Here is a 12,500-nt window from a genome sequence, read left to right as displayed (position 1 = left end):
AGGAGAAAGGAATTACACGCTTGTGTCATCTTTTACTGACCAAACATGTGAGATTTCTGTTCTATTAATAGAACAACCCATTGGAAAGCTGTCTACAAGTCTAGAATGCACTAATCCTGAAAACCACGATGGAACCAATATACAAACATTGTGAGCAGCTAACTTAAATACTTTGTTGAAAGTAAATGCCTTTGCGTGTGTGCGTGTGTGTGTGTGTGTGTGTGTGTGTGTGTGTGCGTGTGTGTTAGGGGTTGGTGTTGCGGCTAACATGCTGATGCAGCTCTGCTGATTACTTCCGTCCCGTAATGATTTCCAAACAGGGCGGCCATCAATAAGACGAATCTGCATTTCTCAGAAAAACATCACCCTCGTCAGGCTCCTGGCATCTTTTTGATCTCTCCCCGTTTTTTAATTGTATTCTGCATAAAGGTAGAGGGGAGGCGTTGGGTGTGTGGCTTTAATGGGATGCTGCTGTGGAAGTGGGGAGCGGGTTACGCGCTCTCTGAGGAGAGCTCGGCTATAATTAAGAAAGGGAACAAAGCCGAGGAGACTAAAAACACATGAAAGGGAGGAAAGCGGATCACCTAATCACTGTACAGTACGTGCACCGTCTACGCCGTTGCCTGTGTTCACTCACACACACACACACACACACACACACACACACACACACACACACACACGTTTAATGCAAGAAAGAGTCACACAGGAGCACAAACACAGAGAGGTTCAGACAGCACACCTGAGCCTCTCTGATGTCAGTTTCATCCGTGCCGCATGTTTTCTTATGGGAGTACACTGTGTGCACATCAGATATAATGTAACCATCACATTCATTCTCATATGAGCAAATGGCATTTTAAACTCTCTATGTCAGGGGTTCACAACCTGAGGCTTGGGGGCCCCCTAAAGGATCCCAAGACAAATCAAGAGTCACTGGAAGAACAGTCCATATCACTATATAACAATGTAAAACAAGTTCCTTCCCGAGGCTATTCTGCAGAGGCACCGTTGCGCCGTCCGGCGCTTGGCCCCCACCCCTTTCCTATCCCCTAAGGCTGTGGGAACTTGCCAGACCCTCCTTTGCAATGCTGTGGTGGAAGGTGGGGGAATGCACAATGCAAAATATTTTTGGCAACCCATTAACGCATGTCATATATTGTAGCATATGTTTAGATTGAGGGACATAATTTATGACCAAAGTTAACAAGCAAGAGTTTTATTAGCCATATGAGCATGGACTGGGCTAAGCACTTAGCACAACAAGCGGATTGGCATTTAAGTCGGTCACACTGTGACGAGAGTAGATGAAACGAAGATGGAAGACATGTGAATAGAAGAGGACCGTGTGACGGCGTTGCTATACCGTTGCAACGTAACGTTGTGTGAATGGAAACACATCCAACATGCCAACACACATTCAACAGCATCACTCACTGGGCCGATCACTGGGACGAGCCCAACTCAAGCAGCTCTTGGACGCAAAGTAAATCTTATTCTTTAGGAAATACTGTATGTGATACATTATTTATTGTAGGCTGCTGTTTCTTTTAAGCGCAAGAGACTGTGGCACACAACACACAACAAGCTGTTGTCCATGGTTGTAAACAGCAGCTGAGTGATGACATGACATGTTTCACAGGCAATAGTTCAGTCACTGAGCCGTGTCTGATCTAGGCTTAGATTGCCAATAAAAATGGTTTAAAAGGGAAAATAAATCAACACTGTTTTTACGTTTTTTTAGATAATCCAACTGTCCTTACTTTAAAAAAAACGTCCCTATAAGTTTTTTATTGATTCATATTTAAGTTCATAGTGCCCATATTAATTATGACTGGAGCAAAGCAGAAAGTTAGGTGACAAAGTATAAGAGCACCTAATTCCATGTAAGAAAAGGGGCTTTGTGTTTGTTTGAAAATAAAAGTAAACTCTGTTTTTTTTTAACTCTTTCTTAACAGATTGATGTCACATTCTGCATCACATGCATAGTGTAGAAATGTAACAGATGTTCTGATTTATTCTTTATTCTTCAAGAAGTAAGAGCACTTTGTCAACCTAAAAAACAACCCAAAGTCCTTCAACTGATCGGAAATTTTAAAATCACATGATTTGGATAGCAATACTTTGCTTATTTTTTTGTGAAATACTGGATGGTTTCCCCTTTTTGTCCCTTTAAAATAATTAAAATGAAAATGCCACTCATTCATATATCTATGCAGCTAATGACAACGGGTTGTAAGCTCACATTTTTCGCTAGTACAGGCCTCAAGCCACACGACTGGAAAACACCTCTGCACACAATAAAGAGTCAGCCTGTGTCCAGATTTGTTTCATTGCTCATTTTCTGCCCCCCCCCCCCTTTCTATATCCTCTTTCTAACTTGGAGGAAGTGAGAAAGGAAGGGAGGTTAATGAAGGAGATGAACAAAATGGGACATTTGCTTATCACACTGCAGCATTCATCCATCTAACACTTAATGCTAAAGAAAACAAATGTCTTGAACGATTTGACAAATACTTCTCTTTTCTTATATTTCATCAAATATGAATATAGGCTGATGTATATGTATATATGTCTGATGTAAATGCCCAACCCTCTGCCTTTTACATGGTTCCATTTGAATAAACGCTTGCTGAGCAGTTGAGTTTGTTCGTCGAGGATGCTCCATTTCATTGGATAAAGCTTCCTAGAAGGAGACCTCCAATTCAGTTGGGGCGGCTGATGTTGACAGCACGGAAAGCAGTTTCTGGATTTGCAAAGGAAAGATGGAGGCTGGGAAAGACAATTAAGAATTTAAAATACAACTGAACAAATGTAGTCGGCTCAAAACTCAAACTCACAATGAGTGAAGGCAACGGATATCCCTGTATCGTATTGTTTGATTGACGGGTAACCTCTAGGAAGTGCAGTGAAAAAACTGAAAGGATCCCCAAATATACAGACAGGAATGTGAAGGACGAGCCGACGGGAACACCGCAGTAATGACCCATCCAAAATTACAGGTAGTCACAGCAATGGCAGGCGGACAGAGCAGCGAACGGAGCAGAGCACTGAAGAACACAGATGTGAGGGTTGTAGTCAAGACCACCATAGTTTCACATTGCCAGACCTTCCTCCACAACGCTGTGAAGAAAGGTCTGGCTGATCCACGCAGCATTCCAGGATAGGAGAAAAACGGGCTCTGGTTTATTGGAAGTTCTTCAAACAAATTACAATTGTCTTGGGCGGCAAGAAGACTTAATGACGGTGCATCTGCAAAAATGAGTCTAGAAGGAACTTGTTTGGTGTAAAGTATTTGCATTTTGCACACAGTTGATGTTCTTTACCCCTGTGTCTGGCCCACTGGTGGCAAGGAGGCCCTAGGCATGTCTGTGCATAGATCCACCCCTAGTCTCCCATTGCCAGAAGGAGGATGAGGGTCTGGCTAGGCCACACAGCCTGCCATGATATGAGAAAATGTGCCCTGGTTTGATGGCATTTCTTCATGGGCAGCGCTAAGCGCCCGGCGGAGCAATGGCGTTGCTGTGAAATAGCATCAGGAAGGAACTTGATTTGGTGGAAAATGCTCATTCAAAGGTTGTTTTAGTTGTGCGACAGAAAACTCAGAGTTGACAGATAGATGGATAGATAGATAGATAGATAGATAGATAGATAGATAGATAGATAGATAGATAGATAGTTTATGATCCCAAAATATTAAATGACCGAAATACGGCAGCAAAATGTCAGACACACAGCACACATAGAGAAAATACATGAAATAGTATGACAGAAATAGGAAAGAATGGGCGCCCAGGTAGCTCAGTTGGTAGAACGGATTCGACTCCGACTTGTGGCTCCATTGCTGCATGTCATTTCCCCCCCCCCCCCCCTTTTGTGTCTTCAGCTCTCCTGTCAAATGAAGGTGCTAAAAATGCCATAAAAAATAATCTTTAAGAAATAAGAAGACCAGAGACCAAGACCAAAGTGCATAGAGACCGAAACAAGAACAAGGCTTTGAGGGGGCGAGACCAAGCCATGACCAACCAGACCAGTGCGAGTCCCACACTACATTCCACGGTAAAATGTTAAAAATGCTAACCATAGGCACTCCTCAAATTTATCTGAAGGATCCCCATTGCCATAAAAAAACTTGTTCTTCATTCACCTCTTTTATTGCCCTGAGTGATCATAACAAATGCCTTGATAACATTATCAAAAGGCAGTTGAGTTCCTGACTGGTCTTGAAACAAAATCCTGAGTCTTGTTTATCCGGGACCGAGACCAAGACCAAGCCCAAGTACTACAACACTGACGCTTTAAATACTCCGATGCTTCTGTTTTCTCACCACTTTTCAGCACAACACAATCCAGGAGGCACTGCTCACACTGTTGTCATGGTGTGGAAAAGTGACAGAAAAGGTAGGTGTTGGTACGGAGAGGGAGCTGGAAATGATTCAAAATGGTCACTAAATAGACAAAGGACACCATGGCTGGAAGGAGTATGCAATGATATTTTGACAATAAAAAAATATATTTACAGATATTGAAATTTTTAGGAAATCTGGGGTAAAGAGGCTTGAAAAGGCATCTTCACATTTGTTCTTAGGTGTCTAACCCAATGTCTATTCCAAGAATATGTGTTGGGAGGGAGGGGGGGCAGGTCTGAAATAGAAAGTCAATAGTAAAATCTAAATTCACATTTGTGTGACAAAATGCGTTAAATGTCAACATTCAATAATAATTTGATATGCAGCAAATACAGCCAATTCTACCCGCTTTATTTGAATTAGTTATAGATGTATTATTTTTAATCCAAGCAAAGGTGGAAGACAATGAATGGGTGTTATTATTAGCCAGGTTAATTACCCCACTGGACATAAATACAATTTTGTATACATTTTGTATCTGTGATGGAAGTATAGACGCCAGATATATATAGACATTCTATATAATGCAATAAAAAGTGTTATCCTGAAATGTGTGTTTGTATTTTTACTTTACGTATTGAAGTAAATAAGTTTGTTGATCAACAAACTAAGAAATGCAAAAGTGTGAAAAAAATGCAGAGTGGGAAAATGCAACCAAATGGTGGTTGATGATTGTTCAATCATGTTTCTCACCTTTATTAAGCACTTTGGCAGGGAATAAACTAATAGCTGTAGGTCCTCATCTATACTGCATGTGTAGTGCCAAAAATGGAAAGAAATCAGCTGGTCAATGTCCAAAGTACTGAATGGTAAATGCACAAATTGATCATTTTCCTGTGCATATATCCCTATTCTACTCTCTTTTTATTTATTTATTTTAGATTCTGTTCTAACATTTTAAATTCGTTAATCATTTTTTCTCTTTTTGCCATTTTTGTTCTTTATTTGATTGTGTTTAATAGAAGAGAGATAACCTCCAACAAAGGTGTTGGACTGGATTCACTTGCAGTTATGTGTCTTATATGTCTCCATATGGGGTTTCCAGGACAACGCTCATACGTTCTATTCTATAAAACTAGATAAATCACATTCTGTTTTCACTGATATAATTTATGACCAACACACATTTTAGTCTGTTTTTTCAGCAGATTTGGAAAACAGGAGGAAGACGTGATCAGTGTATTAGACAAAGTGTTGTCAGTTTCAGGCTCAGCATATGGTACTGTTCTCTATATTAAATAGCAGGGATGGGCGACATGGAGAAAATCCAACACTACAATATTTTTGACCTTGATATGGACATTGCGGTGATATTGTAGGGTTGACTATTGGTGCTTTCACAAAATAGTAACACAATACAATTTGTGATAAATAATCATCGATAATGTGGATAGAACAACTATGTGGGTAACGTCAAATAATATGATTACAGAACAGTCTGGAATGTTCAGAATAAGATTCTCTTGCCCAGCCGTATGTAATAGTTCAAACTAGTTCAAAAGGTATTTTAAGACTAGGTTTAGACAGCCAGCCTTGGTGCTCAATTATGATTCATTGCCAGAAACATTGTTATGACTGTTTTGGCATGATCTGACAACATATGGCATTTAAGTGGCCCAAATCAGAATTGGAAAAGATTACATGCAATGTGAATTGGGCTGTTCACATTGTCATGAAAAAATCTGATGTGAGCAAAACCACATTGGATTTGGGTCATTTTGGCCTGCAGTATGAATGTAGTTTTAAGTAATCTCTCAGTGGTGAGCTTCAGCTTATTCTGACCAACCTCAGATAAACTCTGTACATTTAATCAGCATTGTGCTTTGGTTTCTTTTTTCTCTTGGTATTAAAAGCTATAGCTGTGGTTCACAGGCCAAATAAAGTGAATATCTATTCACGTCTGTTCAGTTCAACTTTATTTTTAGTATCAAATCATAACAAGAGTTATCTGAAGACACTTTACAGATAGAGTAGGTCTAAATCCCTCTATAATTTTCAAAGACCCAACAAATAAAACAGTTCCCCCAAGTGCAAGCATTTAGTGGAACAGTGGCGAGGAAGAACGTCCATTTTAGTCCATTCTCGAACAGACCCAGGCTCTTTGTGATCGCAACTGATACTGATACTGATGTGTTTGGAGGTATAGACGCCAGATACATATAGACATTCCGTATAATGGAATAAAAAGTACAACGTGTGTGGAATTGAGGTATAAAGGGAATTAAAATGGAGTAAAATATGTGTACTTTAAGTAGTGAAGTAACAAAGTGTGTTTAGTTTGATCAACAAACTAAGAAATGCTATGTTGAAATTTAAAAAAAACAAATGGTGGTTGATGATTGTTTAATCATGTTTCTTCCCCTTGATGAATTACTTTGGGAGGGAATGAACTACTATCTGTAGGTCCTCATTTATGCTGCACATGTAGTGCCAAAAAATGAATGAAATCAGCTGGTCAATGTCCAAAGTACAGAATGATTGATGCACAATAACAGATTATATATGAATATGATTCATAATAATTGTAGCAGTTGGCATGATGAACAGTGGCAATTATAGTAACAGTAAAGATAGCAGTGCAGGGCGTAGCTGGGCATAGTGGGGTATGGTAGGGTATAGCAGAGCGTAGCCCACTAGTCACTCAAAATGATTGAGAAAATATTAAAGCCTGTTTCTTTTAAGTGTAGGACAGTTATTTCAGTTATTTTTGTATACATTCATAGAGCAACACTTTTAAAGTATTTAATTCTTGCACAAAATGTTCTTTTAAATCATTCAAGTTGACAAGATTATAAGGTTTTATCCTGGATGCATATAATAAATGATTAGCATTGTCCGCGTGTCTTCTTTCTCATGGCAGAGTTGAGGTACTGTTTTTCTACTGGTTTTGTATAGCGCCGTGCTCCCTCCCCAGCCGCTGTCAATCAGCCGCAGACTGCAAGGATTACAAAAGAAGCTCATTCTGCCACAGGAGCCCCCTCTTTGGAGAGCAATTCTAAAACTTACATGCCTCTTATTTGTTGGGTCAAAGGTTAAATTGCTGACCCTCCCCTCCATTCCACCCTCTCGCTCTCCCCACCGTGGCCAAGCTGTACCCTGAGTCTTATATTTACATGGATTAGAGTCCTTTCACGCTGAAGAAAAGAGCTGGTTCACAGTCAAAGCCCGAGGAGCAGTCCATGCTGCCCGAGTGGCCACATTATTCACTGGCAGACAATGACCATATTGTAGTTATGTGGAAAAGGAGGGGGCAGGAGGAAAGATAAATCCCCCCTTTGCCATGGCAAAGTCCTACACTTGTGCCACGGAGAGGGGAGGGCCGAGCCCCATCCGCTTTTTCAAGCAGAGCAAACAAAGCCTGCCCACTGTGAACAAGATGAAGATGTCAAAAGCTTTTAGGCAGGGGGGTGAGATGGGGTTTAGGGGATAAACCAACAAAACAAGTGAAAAGGTCTTTTCTCAAATGGATAAATCCTACTAAGTCTACATTTCCACATCAGATTTACTCTCTTCTTTAACATCCCTTCTCCTCCCCCTCTCAATAACCTTTCCAAGTAAAACCATGCAGAAACAGATGAAGAAGGAAGGATGTTAACACAGCTCCTACTCACTTTTCTATCGGATAAAGAAATTCATGAGATCACATTTGAAAAATGTCAATCTTCATTTGGGAGTTTACTCACTTATTACAACATTTTATAGCAAGCATCTGACAAGCAGCAGCTATAATAAAAGTGGCCAAGCTGGCAGAAAGAACAAAACAGTTTTACATGAAAAGTCATATTAAAGGAGAGTTTGAAACCATATTAAACTGATATCAGAACCACAAGCTACTGACTACGTAATTTCCTGGAATTTCCTAAAAACTAAATTGACTTTTCTGTGTTATTCTGGCTATACCAATGGTAGATTTAATCGCAGTATATGGTTATTTCTCCCCAACATGTACCTATGGCAGAGTGATGTCTCAGAGGACAGAAGCCTGAGGCACTGTGGAGTGAACGACATAAAGAGGCCTGGTATACAGCCACAGCCAATTCACATGCAAATAGCTAGCCTTGCACTGACTCTGATTAACTCCCTGTGAGTTCATAGTTTCCATGTTAACAAAGATTTAGCCGCTTTTGAGTGAAGCGGTACATTAAGTGGGGAGAGGCAGAGGGAAAGAGAACTGGTGGCGAACCTTACAGTAAAGCCCCCTCAGGACATAATGCAACCTCCGTCTTGTCGGCCTAATCCACCTCACAGATGCAGGACACAGCCGGCGCTGGTATACAAGGAATGAGAAAAAGGAGACAAAAGAAAGCAGCACTCTTGTTTCTCATTCCATCTCAGCAGCAAAAGTCCTCCAAAACCCCATGACTGAACTGAGTGAATGACTTAGGACTGAGCCAGTCAAGAGCTGTGTGCCCAGTGGACCCTATGAATGAGAATGGGTCATGCTGCTCTATAGCACTGCCTGTATTTGCTTTTCAACAACTGTCCATACAGTATTGCAGTCTCCCTGATTGCATGTCGACTAAAAAATCGGCCTCACCCAATGCAAGTTTATCAAATAATGAAAATTTCTTGAAATGAATTTGAAGTATTTCAAAAAGTTATAGGAACACTAAAAAAGTAAGAGGTTTTAGTGAGATTTAACTAGTAATTAAAAAATATAATTGTCATTCAAAAAGTGCTGCAGTTTCACTATTGCCCAATAGATGGTGGCTTCAAGAAATGTCAAGAAAAGCTTTCTTGCAATATAAAGTCAGAGCATATTTTGTGCAGTACGTTTGGGTTTTAATAAAACATTTTCTTCGTTGACTGTATGCCTTGTAATTGATATTGAGAATGCATGTTTCCTTAGCAAAGCAATAATGCTTATAGTCCAATATACATGCTTTTAACTATGCTTTTGTACACTGAAAACACTCAAACAACATAGGTTCTCCAGTCAGTGCCCTTGATCAAGGCACTGGCTCAGATCTAGAGTTGGTCCCCGGCGCTGTAAATGGCTGCCCACTGTTCCCATTTAGGGATGGGTTAAATGCAGGGAATTAATTTTTCTATATGTATGTGTGTGTGACAATAAAGCACCTTTACCTTTACCTTAACTGTGTATCCTTGAGTGAAGGTTAGAGTTAGCTACGAGAAGATGCAATTAATTCCAGGAAGAGTGGGGTTAATATTTCAGGATGTGAATGAAATATGGATGCCATAGGGGTACAAGTGGAAGAAAAATCCCAAAGGTAGGGTCAGCGGCAGACTCACACAAAATGAACACACAACAATAAGTTTGTAAATGTTGCAGAGAAACAAAACAGCATGTGGCCGGTGCTGTTTTTTCTGTTGTACTCTCCTGGAGTATCACCATGTTGCGTGTGTGTACATTTTGTTTCAACCCCTTCTCACGCCCAATTCTTCAAATACTGACGCTTAGTCACTGGCCCTTTAAGGCCTCAGTGGCACCCTTTACCACCCGTATGGAACGCACTGGGCATAGCAGCAGCTCGACAGCTTCGATGTAATATGAGGTACTATGAAAAGCAACAACGGCAGTGAGTAAATCAAGACCAAAAAAATGCATTAGAAGGTAGTTTGGGTTGGTGCATGGGTCAAACAACACAGGACATTTGCCCAAGAAACAAGGGATCATGTTACTTTAACGTACATTTTGTTACCCCAACTACTTTTTCTAACCCTGCCATCTAGTGGATATACTTTTTAATCCAGCAGGTGCACACAAAGTACACAGGCAAGTACGTTACCATGCACACGGCATGTTAACAGACTTGCCTGTGTACTTGACTTGTCAAAAAATTGAGTATATAATTAGCTTTAAGAGAAGCGGTTTTTGGGGGTGTGTGCTTGATAAGCGCGTGTCTCAGTCAAATGTCCCCTGACAGTGTTTTACTTCCCGGACCATTAGCAAATATGTTGCTAACAAGCAAGCGTTGTGTCCAGTTCTTGGTCCTGTCACAAATTTCAACTCATAATACAGTAATACAAGTAATAGACTGTGCTCACTATATGACACTGTGCTAAAAAATGGCCTACTAGTTATGTTTTGCACTCTATTGCATGTTTTGCAGCGCTAAGGACAAGCATAAGAGGTGTTTAAATTGAGTGGCTTTGCATTAATGCAACTTTTTGATTCATATAGGCTGGTTGCTGTGTCAGCCAAAGCCTCAGCAGCAGCACTCTGCATGGTACTGCTCTGCTGGTGTGAAACCAAAAGAATAGCCTTTGTCAAGGTGTACTCGCTTCAATTCTCACTCATCTCCCTTGGCATAGGGGTGTTAAATTATATGCTCCAGAGGACTCCACATTCATATTTTTTACAAGACCCAGGTTATTAGGCAAACAGGCTCTGCACATGTCCCCCGCTATGACAGTTTTCACAGTCAAGGATTTCGACCTTTATTTCCATCCAAGTATCGCCTGTACTCCCCTTCGCACCCCCTTTGACACACACTCACACACACACACACACACACACACGCACACACACTCCAAACTCCTACCACCCCTCGCCAATTCCCGCTCCCTCTCCCTCTAACTAGGCGAGAGCCTCTCAGTCTGTAGACGGTGTGATCACAGTATAGTTGCTATGGGTGTAAGACTCCAGGCAGAACGGCTGCAGATCCAAACCTCCCAATCTACTCCATGGATTGACAACACAGCACTCAGTCCCCTCACCTCTCATTTTGCAGCTTTATTTATGGTTCCCCTCTGCATAGTTCATAGGGGGGGTGGGGGGAACGATGTTTCTGAGGACCATTTGTTCCTAAAGAGGAGACAAATTACAAATGTGAGCTTCGCCTTTGTACTTTGAAAATGCCTTTTTCATAACCAAAAACGAGCCTGATGAAAAGACCAAGGAACATCAAAGTGGTTCGCCCTCCGACAGAAAGGTTAAAAGTTGAGCTTGAACACTGATTCTCTCACATTCTTCCCCGGCTCGATTCTCATTAGCCACTCATTTTAATCAGATGCACCATCAATTAGTATGACTTTTCTGTGTGTTTGATGCTCAAAAGTTGGATCTCAAGGACGTGGAACTTTCAGCGTACTCAGATGGGAGGCAGGCTCGACCCATCCAGTGCCTGCTGCCCTCATGGCTGTGTTTCGTTTATTGCCACCACAGAGGAAGTGGTTAATTCTGAGACAGCCATGTGGTTCAAGCCTACAGAACCAAGAGAACATGCATGTTGAAGTGTGTGCATGTGAGTGTTTTTGGGGGGTTGCCTGTACATACAGTTTAGACACAGAGAACAGAACTATTGGTTATAGCTATAGGGTTAGACCATTCTTTTGATTATAGGCCACTTTTGCTAGGGTTAGGGTTAGTGAATCAATTAATATACATTGGTTAAAGGTCCCATGACATGGTGCTCTTTGGATTCTTTTAATAGACCTTAGTGGCCCCATAATACCATATACGAAGCCTTGGTGCAGAATTACAGCCACTAGAGCCATTCCCACAATGAGCTTTCCTTAGAATGTGCCATTTCTGAGTGTCTAGCGTTTGAAGGATAACTATGGAAAGTGTTATACTGTAAATAGATATTGTCCGTTTGGGGACTTGCAGAAAGCTACATGTTGCAAGTCTACTAACAACTGTGACATCCACAAATGTTAAAGCTGATGTCTTTTACATGCATGCAGAATTATTGAACAGTGGATGTTTTGCAATGACCAAATCTGTATGTTTTTCATTTCAGCTTTTCTCTTCTTTGCAAAATGTGGGTTATTTGGCTGTCTATAAGAACCTTTTGCACTCTATTTTACGCATGTTTAGGTCTTGTTCAATTAGATGATGCTAAGTTAATATACTCTTTAAATTATCTCATCTGACACGGCATATGGTTTGTTACATGAAACCATGTCAAAAGCCATCCTTGGACACTGTTTGGAATAGGGCAGGCACTTTCAAAAACTATGTGTATTTAAATTTGTTGGGTGGTTTTGTGGAATAGACTGGACAATTTGATCAAAAAAAGTATAATGCAGTTTAAAAGAAGGTACAAAAGATTTATTTTTGGAAAGTAGAGAAGTGAGGAAGGAGAGTGAAGATCTCACTGATGGTGATTGTTTCTTGTTCACTTT

The 12,500-nt window shown here is 40.7% G+C and overlaps 1 long non-coding RNA gene across 1 annotated transcript in view; it reads left to right on the top strand.

Moving 5' to 3' along the window:
• The first annotated feature begins 7,879 nt into the window (after positions 1-7,879).
• Positions 7,880-12,500, top strand: part of LOC116690273 (uncharacterized) — a 17,684-nt gene continuing 13,063 nt past the window's right edge. Inside the window, exon 1 of the long non-coding RNA XR_004332218.1 lies at positions 7,880-7,890. This is a non-coding gene — a long non-coding RNA (uncharacterized LOC116690273). The remainder of the gene's footprint in view (positions 7,891-12,500) is intronic.

This window comes from Etheostoma spectabile, chromosome 5 (genome assembly GCF_008692095.1).
Source record: "Etheostoma spectabile isolate EspeVRDwgs_2016 chromosome 5, UIUC_Espe_1.0, whole genome shotgun sequence".
NCBI classification, from domain to species: Eukaryota; Metazoa; Chordata; class Actinopteri; order Perciformes; family Percidae; genus Etheostoma; species Etheostoma spectabile.
The sequence above is the reverse complement of the archived record's forward strand: the minus strand, read 5'-3'. Positions and strand labels throughout refer to the sequence as shown.